Below are 16,112 nucleotides of genomic sequence, written 5' to 3' on the forward strand. Positions count from 1 at the left end.
GTTCTGCATGCGACTGTACCCCTGGCTCTGGCCTTGAGCGGGGGCCGTGTCCGGGCTGACACTGCGGTGTGGGACCAGGAGAAGTTACAGCAAAAGGAACAGGCTCAAGTTGGCTCTAAAGCATGCTTTCACTTCTGGAAATTACCCTTTGAGAACTGAGCTAGGGTTCAAGTTCTCTGCTGCAGAAGACAGACGCCTAATCACCAACACCGTACAGAGAGCTTTAACGGAAGTGGCGTCCCTGAAGCAGGGAAGACAGGGCGGGGGGGGGGGGGGTGCGTGGGGAAGACCCTAGGGCTGGTCCTGCTGCAGCCTGTTACTTGCTGTGACCCTGGGCAAGTCACCACCTCACGCCACCTTCCTTGTGCCCAATGACTACTTCCAATTTTGAAATACGGTGACTCCCCTCTGCACTTAATTGAGGCCTCCTCCCTTGGAATCTGTAATCTGGTTGATGAGAGAAGATCGCTGGCCGATTAGAGCTTCCAACAGGTGCTGCACGGCCTTTCGTGGAAGAGAGCCTGAAATGACCTTTGAAGAATAAACCTGACTTACAGAGGTGAGGCGTGGGAACAGTCCTCCTGGATGCCGGCATGGGATTTCAGACCGAAACTCACTTCACAGACTCTGCTGGGCTTTTCCTGAGGCAGCAATCTTTTGGAGATTAGGATGCAGCCCCTGGTTTGTCTAAACCTGTGTCAGGGGATGCCGTCTGGTTTATATGCACAAAACTCAAAATATATAAAAATCAAAATATAGGGGTGCCTGAGTGGCTCAGTTGGTTGGGCGTCTGACTCTTGAACTCAACTCAGGTCTTGATCTCAGGGTCGTGAGTTCAAGCCCCGCACCGGGCTCCCCGCTGGACACGGAGCCCATTTAGGAAGAAAAAAAAAGGGCAAATATAATAAAAGTCTGTGATGCAATCCTTGGATTTACTAAACTATTCTTTAAAGTCTTCATCATGAATTTCCTTTAAATGAGGAACTTCCAAGGAGTGACAAGTGTGCGAGGATCCCACAGACTGAGGTCACACACGGCATCTGCAGAACGAAGTGAATGTGAGGTTAAGGGTTCTCTCTGTGTAACTGTCCTCTTTCTGGAGGAGAAAGGCCAACGGGAAAGATGCAAAATGCTTAGGAAATGAAACCCTAGAGGACGCTAGCTGATATTAGCTACGGTCTATGCTCCTGAAGAAAATGACATATATCAAGCATAACCAATAATAATTATGCATAAATAATTTTCATATCTTATTGGCTCTGGGGTATGGCTCTTCCTATCAATCTCACAAATACCACATGTTACTTCAGTGCTGATATTGAATGAAAGTCCATGATGGATTCGTAATACATAAATAAGTAGGCAAAAACAGGGAAACTCGGGGTCCTGTTGATCAGAGATGCTCAGTGACAGCCCGTGACCGTGAGGTTGTTCTGGCAACTGGCAGAAAGTCCACACAGTCAAGGCCACGTGGACCTGCTATTTTCTTAAGAAGGCAGCAGGAGTCCACATGCGTGTCCAAATTCTCCTAGCCATCTCCTTGAAGGTAAGAACAAACCCTGCTGACTGTGTCAGTGTTGAAGATACCGGCAGGGGCGGCGGAGAGGGGGTTAGGATGGGAGGAAGGAGGGATGACAGCAAGGACGCCGACCGCTGATGAGGTTCAAGGGTGATCAGTCTCATGCCCATGACTGACCGGGGAGAGAAATGAAAAGTCCTTGCATGGGAAGATGCCGCTGGCTCGCAGTGTGAAAGCAGGGGACCTGAGTTTCCCGTCATTCCAAGTCCCTGCTTAGGTAGATCGCACGCCTTTCTCTGATTTCCCCAGAAAGAGGCAATTTCTCCACCCACGGAAGTCCAGTATCTCTTATCAACAACGTAATGTGCCATTTGTCTGTGTTTAAGTCGTTTCATATATATGCCTTATCTCCCCCAGGGAGACTGTCACCCTTCTTGAGGTTAACTCGTACGCTTTCATTCATTTCCTGCCAGCATCTTGCTCTGGGGAGATGATGCGTGTTCGCTGAACACATGACCAAGGGCATGAAACAGAGATTTGCTGAAATCAAGGCAGTAAAAATGCTGTGGGATCTTGTATGCACATTCTGAGATTTTGACATCTGATTCAGTTAATAGGAATGTTGATTCCTTGAACCGTGAACCACAGAAGACGAAACTCTGCCAATGACAGAATATTTCTGAAAAGCCTCTCCTTCTGCTGTGCCGGTTTAGAGCTTGTATCCAAGACCTCAAAAGTTAGGAAATCCAGTTTGAAATACGTGAGGTCTTTGTCCCGATGACTGGGCAGCCTTCTCTGCATCCTTATTTCTTCAGGCTTTACTAACACTGCAACCCGTTCCTCCTGATTCCGGAAGCCCATCAGAGCATTAGAATTGGACTGTACACACCCTTCTGTGCCCAGATTTACTCTTTAAATTCCCCTTTCCAAAAACAAAACAACAAAATAACACTCAACCAAGTAGCTACACTATATTCAAATATCCATACAAGTCTTCCCATGGCAACAGTCTCAGGCTTTCAGAAATTTAATTTCCAGGGTCCCCCACCTCAGTGGACAAAAGAAGAAAAGGGGCCTCGCTGTCACAAACTTCAGCACCTCTCAAGGGACTAATTAAATCTCCCAGGACGCCCTCACCCACACCCTAAGAAATTTGAGGGGTGTGCAAAATCCAAACCCAACTCGACACCCTTCTCACAAAAGCCCTTTACTTATACAAAGCTTCATCTTGAATTTCTTTGTCTCCTTCCCCCCACAGAGTAGTAAATTTTCAAATTCCCCGAAGGTCATCGGTTTGGCAGTGGAACAACGGCATCCCCGAGAGGGAGTGCCTTGGTGAGGGACTTGGCCGTCCTCTGGGCCATGCAGCGGGGCTGTTGTCTGTCCTGGGAGCTGCAGGCGTCATCAGAGTGATGCACGCTGCTCAGGGTGGGGAAAGTAGGTCTCTGGGGGGGCGGGGGAGGTGAAACCCTGGATACCTGCCATGCAGGTGGGGAGGTAGCGAACCAGACCCTCTAGCATCGAGGTACTGCCCCACGGGGACTGCCCAGGAAGGAAAGGTCCTATGGTTCTTCAGCAGGAGACTGATGAGGTTTCCACCTGGAGGAGGAGTAAAAAGGTTCCCTCAATCCCCACCCACACCACCTTGGAAGTGAAGCAGGGGGAAGGAAACAGCACTTACTGAACACTTTGTTCAAATGTGCCAACCACGGGATGCCTGGGCGGCTCAGGTGTTTCAGCGGCTGCCTTCGGCTCAGGTCAGGATCTCGGGGTCCTGGGATCGAGCCCTGCGTCAGGCTCCCGGCTTCTCCCTCTTCCTCTGCCCCTCCTCTCCTCCCCACCCACACTCTCTCTCTCATAAATAGGTAACAAAATCAATGTGCCAATCATTATGCTGCATGTTTTACATCTCATGTGCACACAACCCTGCAGCCTAAAAACAAGGACGGCATTTAAAGACACCGCCAATCTCTCAAGAACCTTCTGGAAATGACGCAGCCAACGCCGCGCGGCCACGGGATGCAGACCCAGGCCCATGCGTTTCCCTCCCACCAGGTGGCCTTTCAAAAGGAAAAAAAACCCTGGTTTTTAGGTACAAAGTAGAGCCTGTCCATTCTGCAGAAGGGGAGAAGGCGTGACTCATCCTTTCAATTACAGACTTGGGCTGAATGTCCACTTAGTGTCCGTGTGACCCTCTTGTCACCGTGGGCTCCCGGCCACACGGTGAGAGCCTGGTCAGAGGAGGCCAGCCAGCAGGTCCACTGGAGGCAGCAAGTGTGGAAGGAAGGGACGAATCAGTGTGAACCAGGGGTGCGAGAAGAAAGGGAGGCACACAACTGACAAGTCCATTCTGGGACTCACTTGGCAATCTGGGTCTTAGGCAAGCAGTAAATCTTAATCACAAGTTTTTTTGTTTATTTTTTTGTTTTGTTTTGTTTTTTAATCCACGGAATGGGACATATTGGTGTCTGGAGCAAAAGCCTGTGTGTGTCTTGGGGACCTGGGCTGTCACGGACAAAGCGGCGCACCCGACACCGTGCTGATTTCTACGGGCCCCTGAACGTAGTCCGAGGCCAAGATTTCGTCTAGAAGGATATTAAAGAGGTGGTTCCTTGGGCAAATGTGACACTCCTATTTGCCTTCTCAGTGTGAGATCCACTGTCCAAGTCAGAAAGGAAGGAAAATGAAACACTGTTCCACATTGAGGTTTTTTTTTTTCTTTTAATGAAATGTTGATTGCTTATAGAAGAGATGCTTAATTTAAGGGCTAAACGTTGAACAGCTTTCTGTAGCCTAAAGGAGCTAATTAAAATGTGACCAGGCAGAGATTACGCACACAGAGGTGTCCCACAGGCCCCCGGATTCCCACGGCACCGCTGGACTCCCTCTCGGCTAACACTTACACAAGGTGTCAGATACTTGATACAGAAAACGATTTTACCCTCCTCCCCCTCTCGCTGCTCGGGGAATCCTGGCCAGTGCCGAGGCTTGCGGTGCACTAAATGAAGTAAGGACATGCATCTAAGTCACTGAACTGTCACAGAGGGAGGTCACTGTGCCTATCGGTCCCACTGAAAACCCGTCCAGCCCATCTAGGTACGATCCCTGCCGATCCCAAGCCCCGGCCCTTTTCTCTCTCCGCTCAGAATCACTGTCAGCTATTAAAAGGAAGCCAAAGATAAAACAGCTTCTGCATAATGAAACACTAATCCCCGGAGTGTGACGCCCACGACACAAATGAATGCTAGACAGAAGATAACCAGAATGTCTAGACGCATTCAAAACCCGCTCCTCATAGCTCACACTCACACTTGCGGCTGCATCAGCTTATAAACCAGAAACCAGTGTAGAAACACACAACCGAATGATGGCGACCAAAGAGAAGCCCAGCAGAACCTCTTCACTCGGGCCTCTTGATTTGTGTCAGTCTGTGCTTCCCTACTTATCCCCAAAACAGCCACGACGTTTCAAGCCCATACCGGCCTCTTGAAAGTAATAAACAGCTGGAAGCCTCTGGAAGTGAGGATGACATTGACCTTTCTTTTCATAACGATACCAATAGATTGGGACATTTCCTCACGAGTCCTTCTTTCTGGCTCTTGAAAATTAAGTTAGCAAGATGGCATGGTTGGAAGGATCTGTGGATTTGTGCTCAGCACAACGGACGGGAAGTCTGGCTCTCTGGATTCTAGAAGGATAATGTCAGTATGCTGTAGGGCAGGACACCAGGAGCCCAGAACGTGACTTACCTCTCTGGGGTATCCATTTTCCCACCTGTGATACCAAATTACCTTATGCCTTGGGTTCTCCAACAGAAATAATAGTTTTAAAATAGGAAGGCTTAAATAAAATAAAAAGATGGCCAATTAATTAATATTAAGCAGAGAGACAAGAGTGGCGATAGGCATCTATAATTCTAAAACATGGAGCTCATTTTTCTTTTATGTGTTTGTCAAGGTACCTCTTAAAGATTTTATTTATTTATTTGACAGAGAGAGAGAGAGATCACAAGTAGGCAGAGAGGTAGGCAGAGAGAGGAGGAAGCAGGCTCCCCGCTGAGCAGAGAGCCTGATGAGGGGCTTGATCCCAGGACCCTGAGATCATGACCTGAGCAGAAGGCAGAGGCTTTAACCCACTGAGCCACCCAGGTGCCCCCCCTCCTTTTTTTTTTTTTTTAAAGATTTTATTTATTTATTTGTCAGAGAGAGAGTGTGAGAGCTAGCACAGGCAGAGAGAGAGGCAGGCAGAGGCAGAGGGAGAAGCAGATTCCCCGCTGAGCAGGGAGCCCAATGCAGGACTTGATCCCAGGACACTGGGATCATAACCCGAGCCGAAGGCAGCTGCTCAACCAACTGAGCCACCCAGGCGTCTCCCCCCTCCTTTTCTAAAGATTTTATTTATCAAGGTACCTATTAAAACATAATTTCCTTTTTTTTTTTTTTTAAGATTTTATGTATCCATTTGAGAAAGAGAGAGAGCATGAGTAGGGGGAGGGAGAGAGAGACAAGCAGACATCCCGGTGAGCAGGGCGCCCAAGTGGGGCTCAATCCCAGGACCCTGAGATCATGACTTAGCTGAGGGCAGATGCTTAACTAACTGAGCCACCCAGCTTTCCCAAAACATAATTTCTAATAAAAGTAAAGACAGAATTCAAATTCCAATGATCATTCTGGCAGAAGTTAGATATTCCTATGGAGGGCCAGACTCATTTGTACCCCAACAGAATGTACTGATTGAGGTGGGGGGTTCTTTTAACGTTTATGTCTCCTTATGCGGCTGAAAGAGGGACCCATCCAGTCTTGCCCCGGTTCTGAGCCCCTACTCCAGCTCTGGGAAACAGCAAGGCTGCTGCGGGCGACAAGTTTAACTTAACCTTTGCCTGTTTAATGAAGACGAGGTAAGTTGAATAACATTTTTCTTTCCTTTTTTAAGATTTTATTTATTTATTTAACAGAGAGAGAGAGAGAGAGAGAGAACGTGTGCACAAGGAGGGGCAGCAGCAGGCAGAGGGAGAAGCAGTTTCCCTGCCAAGCGAGGAGCCCGAAGTGGGGCTCGATCCCAGGACCCTAGGATCATGACCTGAGCTGAAGGCAGCTGCTTAACTGACTGAGCCACCCAGGCATCCTTGAATAACATTTTCTTTAATGGGAAAAAACCCTCAGTTATTGCCCCCCAAATGCTCAAACCTTATCTGTTCTAGTTATCTAGAGCCTTCCTGCTCTACGTGAGAGTCGCCCTCCCTCTCAGCTCTTCTAGAAGCAAGAATCCTCTCAAGGCAGGACAAAGAAGGAGGAGAAATTCTGAATCTTTTTTTTTCCCCTTCCCTCAGCAAGGGAGGAGAATTATACACGGTGAGGGGAAATAGCACAGAAGTCAGTAACATAAATGATGTTTAACTTCTTCACAAGAAGCAACATCAGGCTTTCTTGGTCATCCATTTTGCCCATAACGAATGGTCATTATCTAGTTCCTGAAGAGTAGTATTTATAGATTAGGGAAAAAAAAATGTTTGTCAATAATTTATATGGCTGTGACTACCTGACATGACACAAGGAATTTTCTTAGAAGGAGTCCCCTAATTGAGTTTGAATGAAGGTAAAATGACTTCCACCTAAAATAATCTAAATTAGAGAGATCTGACTGGCCCAATAACGAATACTACATTACACATCTGTTTTCCTCTGCACCTTCTATCTGTGGGGCCTTTAACAGACAAAGCCTTTGCTATAACCATGCAACATCCAACAGAGCAATGTGTAAAACAGAAGAATAATGGCCACCTTCTAGGGTTGTTGCGGGGATTTAATGAGACAACGCACAAAGAGCACTTAGGCAGTACCTGGTACATATAAAGAATGCCATAAATGCCAACTACATTTAATGTCCTCTCGGTATACAGAGTTCTGTTTACTAGAGAGGTGTTTCCTAAAGAGATCGCCAACAGCCTAGCTTTTAAAATGACCTCATTACCTACTCTATCTTGGACCCCTCTGAATCCCGTCCTGTTTTCCACCTGTTTCTTTCACGATTCCCATCTCCTCCTCCTTGTGTGATGGCCTTATGTGTCTGAATTCCTCCAGGACACTTTCAGTCTTTGGAAAACAGAAACCCTATCGCATTTACCCCAGTGTACTCAGTAGAATGTGGCTTAGCACCACACACAGCATCGATTTTAACAAGTATTTATTGAATAAACAAATTAATATGTGAGTCAATAAATGAATGTATAATGGAATAAATCCTAAGGCCTCAAAGGCAATAACTGTAACAATATTTTAAGCTTTCTTTGTCAACTTCCCCTGAAAGGAGCACCTTGTGCTCTTTCCACAAGCTTGAAATTGTTAATTCTCAAGAATAAAAAGGAAAACATCCATCCCATCTTGGCTGACTTGATACTAGTACCACCGGTCCTATCCCCGGTTTGGTTCACAGATAATATATCTGGGATTTTTGGAAGGTTTTTGTCATGATGGTAAGACACACACCAGTCATTTCTAAGTCAGGTTCTTAAGAGAAATCAGAATGAGAAAGCATCTGATTATAGGTCTACTTTAACAAAGAGATGGAGTGATATTTTTTTTTTCATGGCCTTCCCTGCTTTTCAGTTTATAAATACTACATCTAGCTACCAAACAACTGATACCATTTGGGTTCAAAGAAAAAATCCATGACTCTGCCCCAAAGAAGGCTGATCATTTGTTATCAACGGCATGTTATCAACAGCTCATACTTAAAGGATATTACCAGTCCTTGCAGTACTACCCTTTGCACTGAGATCTAAGCCAAATAAATAAGTTTCTATGCCACAGAACAATACAAACCCTATACATTATTGAACAGCGCACTGGAAATGATGACCAATTCCAGTCCAATTATATTCAGTAACAATTTATATAAACATGTACCTTTTTATATTAAATTATTTATTTTCAGAAAAACAGTATTCATTATTTTTTCACCACACCCAGTGCTCCATGCAATCTGTGCCCTCTACAATACCCACCACCTGGTACCCCAACCTCCCACCCCCCCCAAACATGTACTTTTTAACAATTTGTAGACTGTTCTAGAAGGACAGGACTCTATAAATCTAGCACGGAATAATGATTCGCAGCCTCCAGTTGGGGACTTCTAAATTTTAGCTTGTTATCAAGAAGAGACAAATCTGAGCAAAAATGGGACATCTATGTTTAGAATTCGATTCTCCAGTTTTCCACCTACCACTACCCAAATTCATCCTTGAAGACACGGTTCAAAAGTCAACTTCTCAGAAGCCCTCCATGTTAATTCCATCTTTAACCTCAGGGCTCTTGAGGTCAACAGCTATGTGAATGAATCGGAGAAAGACAATTATCATATGATCTCCCTGATATGAGGGAGTTGGAGAGGCAACATGGGAGACTTGGGGGGTAGGAGAAGAATAAATGAAACAAGACGGGATTGGGAGGGAGACAAACCATAAAAAAACTCTAAATCTCACAAAACAAACTGAGGGTTGCCGGGGGGAGGGGGGTTGGGAGAGAGGGGTGGAATTATAGACATTGGGGAGGGTATGTGCTATGGTGAGTGCTGTGAAGTGTGTAAACCTGGCGATTAGCAGACCTGCACCCCTGGGGCTAATAACACATTATATGGTAATAAAAAAATTAAAAAAAAAAGCTATGGGGGCTCTGTGAAGGAATGAATGAGTGAATGAAAAGATGGAGAAGTGATCGAGGGTGATCAAAGGGAGCGTGCGTTGAATCACTCTGGTTCTGCAGAAGATTCGGAAATGAACGCTATAATGAAGGTCTGAAAAGATATCTGGCACATAATGAGCGCTTAAAAATGTTCACTGAATGAAAGAATTAATGAACAATTCTTCCTGTTCAACTGTTTACGTCTGGAAGATGTAATTTCTCAAATTATTTTCATTGTCAAAGTAGATATTGTTCCCTTGTGCTATTATTTGCTTCCTCTAAACTATGATTCTCTGGTTCCTTATAAGAAGTTTTTGTATTTGTACAGAAGTGGAATTCTTTTTGGCCATACTAACTGGTGCTTCTTTCCTTAGGCCCATTCATCACCCCTTCCCATCAGCCCCCTGCCTCCTCCCAGCAGAGCACAGAGGCTTTCAGAAATGCTTGGCCTTTGGAATAAAGTAGCACATGCAGAAATCCATCCAGTATATAACATGACATAAATCGAATCAAAGAAGAAACAGAAGCATGGGCCACTCATGGGATTTGGATAGTCTGACCATGTAATACCCATAATTAAATTGTAGGTACAAGGGGCGCCTGGGTGGCTCAGTGGTTTAAGCCTCTGCCTTCAGCTCGGGTCATGATCTCCGGGTCCTGGGATCGAGCCCCGCGTTGGGCTCTCTGCTCAGCGGGGAGCCTGCTTCCCCCCCTCTCTCTGTCTGCCTCTCTGCCTACTTGTGATCTCTCTCTGTCTATCAAATAAATAAATAATCTATAAAAAATTGTAGGTACAAATGGTGATGACTTTGCACAAATGATAACACAAATTTCTATAGGTTCCTTAGATAGAGGGAATGAGCGTGATGTGGGCATACGTCATGGTGTGGAGCTTGGCCCACACGGTCTTCTTCTAGACCATCTGGGGGGATGGGATTCATCCCATATCACCTATGTGGGAACCTCATGGTCGTCACCAGCCCAGGACTTTACCCTTCATTTGCCCACAGAAGCCTCATTGAACCAGCTCCTCTACCGACTAGCTGTGATTTTAAGTTCTGCCACTTCCCAATTCTGCCTCCACTTCCTTTTCTACTGAATGAGGATAATCAGAGCACACACACCCGACCACCGTCGTGAGGTTCTGAAGAGCGGAGGCACATAGCACAGCGCTTGGCACAGAATAACATGTCAAGAAATGTTATCTAGCATCATGATTATTGTTGTAATTCACAACCAAGCCTATTCCTAGGATAGTTCTCTTACTATCTATTCATGACTCCTTTGCCCAGGAATTATCCAATTTTTGTAAGTATTTTACATTTTTAAAAATATTATTGAGAATGAATGGTTTAAAATGTCCAAATGGTTTACTATAAAATGGACCTCACTCCCCTCTTGCTGGGCACCGTGCCATGCCCAGGAGCGGGCCCGGGCCTCCGTGGTACCATTCTCAGGAGGCGCGAGGCCCAGCTCAAACCACATTCTATATCTTCCTTAGAAGAAATCAGTAAGGGGCGCCTGGGTGGCTCCGTCAGTTAAGCGTCTGCCTTCAGCTCAGGTTATGATCCCAGGGTCCTGGGATTGAGTTTGCATATAGACTCCTTGCTCAGCAGGGAGTCTGCTTTTCCCTCTCCCTCTGCTTGCCATTCCCCCTGCTCTGTCTCTGTCTCTCTCTCTCTGTGTCAAATAAATAAATAAATAACCTTTGAAGAAGAAGAAAAAGAGGAAATAATAATCAGCAAACATGGGGACGCTTGAGGAGGAAGGGATATGAGGGAAAGGCGGCTGGATTTGTGCGTGTGGTGAGCAACTGTCCATGTCTGCCACTGAGGTCCAAAGAGCACTCCAGGTGAGGCTGGGAGGGAAAATGGAGCCGATGGCACAGTAGAAGGAATCTGAGGGCTTCCTGCCAGCATCTGGCAAAATCCTTGTCTCTCGTCCGATCCATCCCCACTACCAGCAGAGGCCAGTGGCTGCACAGCGGGGGTGGGGGTGTGTGTGACTGACAAGTAGCTGCGGCTGCTCCTCCTCTTATCTACAGAGCTTTGAAAGGATGGGCCCTCTTTCTTTGGCCTCGTTGGCCTTGATTGAAGGCCTTTAGCTTTGGTGCAGAGAAATGTATGGCCCAAGGATGGTTTGGGAGGTTAAAACCTTTTATAAAACATACATACACACATCCCTTTGTTGCCCGAGAGGATACAGCCCGCAGATATTCTGCTGTAATGGAAATGCACACTTACAATGATAGAAAGTCACACGTTCATGCAAATTATGGAAATCTGCTTGAAATAGCTTGAATCCACCAGAAATTACAACCGCACCAGTGTTCCCCATAAACATTGAGCTGGGAGTAGCCTCTTCTGAATTTCACTTCTGTGGTCTGAAGGCGGCCAGAGATATGGCAGTATGACTTTCAAGGTCTCTGGGGACCTTCAAACAAATGTGCTATCTTGTGAGACAGTCCCAGAATGCCAACTTCCTAAATAAATATTAAAATGCATTTACTCTCTGTACCACTTAAGAGGTTGAGAATGGGAGGGGCGGGGGGAGATTCCACACACATGCATGTTTTTATTTAACAACTGGACACTATGGGGTCCAATTGATGCTTGAACAAGGCGTGGGGGATCGGGATCGAGGCCACCCCACCCCATAGCTGGATATCCACATGTAACTGACTTTCCCCAAACTTAACTACTAATAGCCTTCTGTTGACCAGAGCATGAATAGTCAATTAACACATATTTCGGATGTTCTATGTATTACAGACCGCATTCTCACAGTAAAGGAAGCCAGAGAAAAGGAAATGTTATTGAGAACATCATAAGGAAGAGAAAATACAACTACAGGGGCTGTGCTGTATTTACTGAAGAAAATCCACGTATAAGTGGACCCACGCAGTTTAAACTCGTGTGGTTCAAAGGTCAGCTGTATGAGGAAGACGGTCCTAGACACTGTGCAGGTGTTCTGAGTAGCCTGCATATAGGCAGACTTCCATAATATCTCCCTACTGTGCCCCAAAGGGATAAAACTCAGACGCCAACAATCCACGTTTAGTCCTACCCCGGAGCTCACTCATTTGTATTCACGGTGACAAGTCTTTACTCTCAGGCTTGAAGTAATTATTAGAAAGTGAGAAAACAGACATTACTTTGGGGAAGCTAGGACACGGCTTTAAATTCTAAGTTGCCACCAGATAGAATGACCCATAAAAATAACTTGGAAGGCTACTACCTGACAACCAGAGCACACACAGTCCAACAGTTCCCGCCTGTGCCCTTTGCGCCTGCAGTGTAATTAAAGATTTAAACTGCTAAGAGACAAAAACCGAAAACATGTACACAATCCATCTGATTTTGCATAATTTCTCGTTAGTCGCGTAGCTGATTGTCGCCCTGATTTACATGGGATGTGTGCACATTTCCTGGCTCGTGGCAAAAAAACCACCTTCCCTGGGTACTAGCATTCCTATTCCGCGTGCTTGTGAAACCGTAAGGTTCCCAGATGGGAGTCACAAGGAGCACATAGGACTGGACACAATTTCATATTTATTCACCAGGTTCACGCAATTCGAGCTGCCTCGGGAGCATGAGCTTTCTGGTTGTTTCTGGGCCTCTCGTTTTAGGTTCGTATCTAATATGGTAGGAGAGGACATCAGTTCTCATGCCCTTAAGGGTGAGATAGTTTGTACTAAAACTAACAGAGCGCCTATCACCCTCGTATCCGTCAGTGGTGTCATTTCAACAGCAGCAAAGGCAGAGCAGGAAAGAAGAAAAAAAAAAAAAAGAAGCAAAATCACTTCCTGGACACCAACAGTTACATTTGCTGGCCTCTCCTGGGATAAAAGAGGACTAAAATCCGTAAATTTTAAATAACAGATCAATACGACAATAAGAGGAAGAGAGGGAAAGCGATGTAAAAATGCTTAGACTTCTTGGGTTTGAGTCTTTCGTCTTGCTCTGAATGGGCATTTTTCAAAAAGTATTTTGAACAGAAAAAAAAAATGTAGCATTAAACACTGGGCTGCCTCCCATGTATGCAGGTTACCGAATGACATTAGAAGGTGACTTACAGTCCCAAGGATGAAGGCAAAGGCAAACACATGCATGTGGGGGGCGGGGAGGGCACGCACACGGATGCACACATTCCTGCGGACCAACTGGGCAGTGATGACGGTAAGCACGCCCACGACAAATTAAAATCAGCCACAGCTAAGTCCCACATAGGTGATTTTCTATGGAGATAAACAGGGTTAAAATGCAGTTCAGCCAACATTGACCTTTAAGCCCATTTCATGGCCACGGCGTCTGTATTTCTCCTCCAAGTCTCGTCTGGGCACCTGTTGCAAAGATGAGCTTAAATAGGATATTCATCTTCTGAAGTACATAACAGTTGGTTTTTTTTTTTTTTTGCCTCGGTATGCAAAAAAGAACGGCAAAATCATATTCTTATTCATTCCAAGTTGGAACAGAACCGCCTCTGCTTGTTGCCAACAGTTCTCCTTAGAGAGGGGCCACACGTCTTGAGGTTTCAGAGATCGGGGGTAGACTCCGCGTCGAGAAGGATCAGACACTCAAGCCCTCTGGCAACACAGCGAGCGCCGAGCGCCTGTTTCTGCCAACACGGAGGCTTCGGTGGGGCTCCTGGCGCAGGTGAATGGGAGGCAGCCGGGCATCGTGTGCGTGGCCACGTGACATGGCTTTGACACCTGGAGTCACAGCACAGCTCCTCCGATGTGCTCTCCTCTCCTGGTATCTTCGAAACCGTTACCAGAAATGATTGGAAGCCCCAAGAGAGCTCCAGCTGCATTTAGTGACGTAATTACTCTTCGACTTGCAAAGCTCCCCACGTCTTGGAGAGACACCCGACAAAGCAGGGTTCTGAGGCTCTGTGTGCCTAGCAGGATGGTATCAGGGAAGCCTCTTCCTCCCTCTGTGGGGAGGAAGGAATAGGGAGAAGCAATAGTAAGAGGTCCTGCCAGTCGCCAAGCCAGTCAAAAATGGAATCCACCCAACACGGCACGCTTTCCTCCTTCATTATACAGACCCAGTGGCGAAAACTTTTCCTCCAGGAAAACCTCCTCAGGAGGGAAAGTGCTACTCAAAATGAACTCACGGCAATGGTGGTTATTGGGGGGGGGTCAGGGAGGGGGATCAAATCAATAAGCAGTGTACCTTAAATTTATTTTTATTTTTGGGGGATTTTATTTTTTTTATTTGACAGAGATCACAAGGAGGTGGAGAGGCAGGCAGAGAGAGGGAGAGAAGGAAGTAGACTCCCCACTCAGCAGAGAGCCCGATGTGGGGCTTGATCCCAGGACCCTAGGATCGTGACCTGGGCCGAAGGCAGAGGCTGTAACCTACTGAGCCACCCAGGTGCCCTTGTGTACCTTAAATTTAAACAATACTATGTGTCAATTATATCTTCATAAAAATGCCACATGGCATTTGATCTGATTCACTTTTTAAAAAAGATATCATTTATTTATTTGACACAGAAAGACAGAGCACAAGCAGGGGGAGCTAGAGAGGAGAGGGAGAAGCAGGCTCCCGGCTGAGCAGGGAGGCCAATGCGGGGGCTCGGTTCCAGGGCCCTGAGATCCTGACCTGAGCCAAAAGCAGATGCTTAACTGACTGAGCCAGCAGGTGCCCCTCTAACATTCATTTTGAATGAAGGGACAATTAACCAGGGCGGGGGACAGGGGAGAAGCCTTACAATCACACAGCGACCTTTGAATAATATTTCTTTTAACTGACAAGTCTGAAAACCGAAATGCCACCTGTTACGTTCGCGTATGATCTCAACCCTCCTGAGAGCGGGTGGTGAGCCCTGCGCAGAACTCAGGTTTTCTGACTTTCATTTCTTTTGTGATTGTGGGTCCAACGTAATTCCTCCTACAAGCTGAGTCGGGGCTATGGGCTCGGGGCTATGGGCTCCAATGAACACAGAAAAGAAGTACACAAGGTGTGTGTGCAAGTGTGTAGGAGCGGGCTGCATGCACAGGCGTTCGGTCCTCTGGAACCACCCACACAGCTCGTCTGGGGACTCACAGGAGGATTTCCAGCCCCATAGCTGGGCCTCATGCTGGACATGGAGCCTACTTAAATAAATAAATAAATAAGGGCACCTAGGTGGCTCAGCCAGTTAAGGGTCTGCCTTCGGCTCTGGTCAGGATCCCCAGGGATCGAGCCCCGTATCCGGGTCCCTGGTCTGCGGGGAGCCTGCTTCTCCCTCATTCTCTGTCACTCCCCTGCCTGTGCTCTCTCACTACAAAGCCCTAGATCTCTGAATTCTTTCATATTTTAAAGTGCACAGAGGCTTGATTTCAGGATTCCATGGATCAGAGCAAAAGCAAACATCCTCGAGTACTTTCTTAGGATCCCTGTGTACCCGCAAACTGCATGTTTAGGGAAGAGGAGAACCCGTTTCACTTCACTGTGCCAAACTGTTGACCAAAAGTGACCCACCAAGCACTTGCATTCCTCACTCAAGTGGATTTGTTTAAAACGCCTGTTTTTGTACAGCAGCATTTTCACTGCATTTACCCCTTAACTCACGGTCTAGAAATGCCCCAAATACATTACCCTGGAACACCAAGACTGGTCAGAGGGCCCGCTCACCCGGTAGTAAACCACAGAGAAGCAGAACCCACACCCCTTTGCGGCTGAGGAGTCACCACAGCCATCTTAATCATCCTCCAGATTTTTCTTTTGCCTTCCCAACAGCAGACTTCAGATGCCTTTATAAAACCTTTCCATTGTCAAATGGGTTCCGAAAGCTTGAGCACAGGCAATTCTCTTGTAAATACCAAGGGTTTCTTACTAGCTTTACTTCTGGGTTCTCACGCCATCTATCCCACTGGCATCACTTCTCAAAGTTTAGGAATGAGAAGTCCTGCGGGAGCAGGTGGA

The 16,112-nt window shown here is 46.5% G+C and overlaps 1 protein-coding gene across 2 annotated transcripts in view; it reads right to left on the reverse strand.

Moving 5' to 3' along the window:
• The window catches only part of ATXN1 (ataxin 1), a 317,212-nt gene that overhangs the window by 85,578 nt on the left and 215,522 nt on the right, over nucleotides 1-16,112 (reverse strand). The gene's annotated exons all lie outside the window — the stretch shown is intronic.

Source organism: Neovison vison, chromosome 1 (genome assembly GCF_020171115.1).
Source record: "Neovison vison isolate M4711 chromosome 1, ASM_NN_V1, whole genome shotgun sequence".
NCBI lineage: Eukaryota > Metazoa > Chordata > Mammalia > Carnivora > Mustelidae > Neogale > Neogale vison.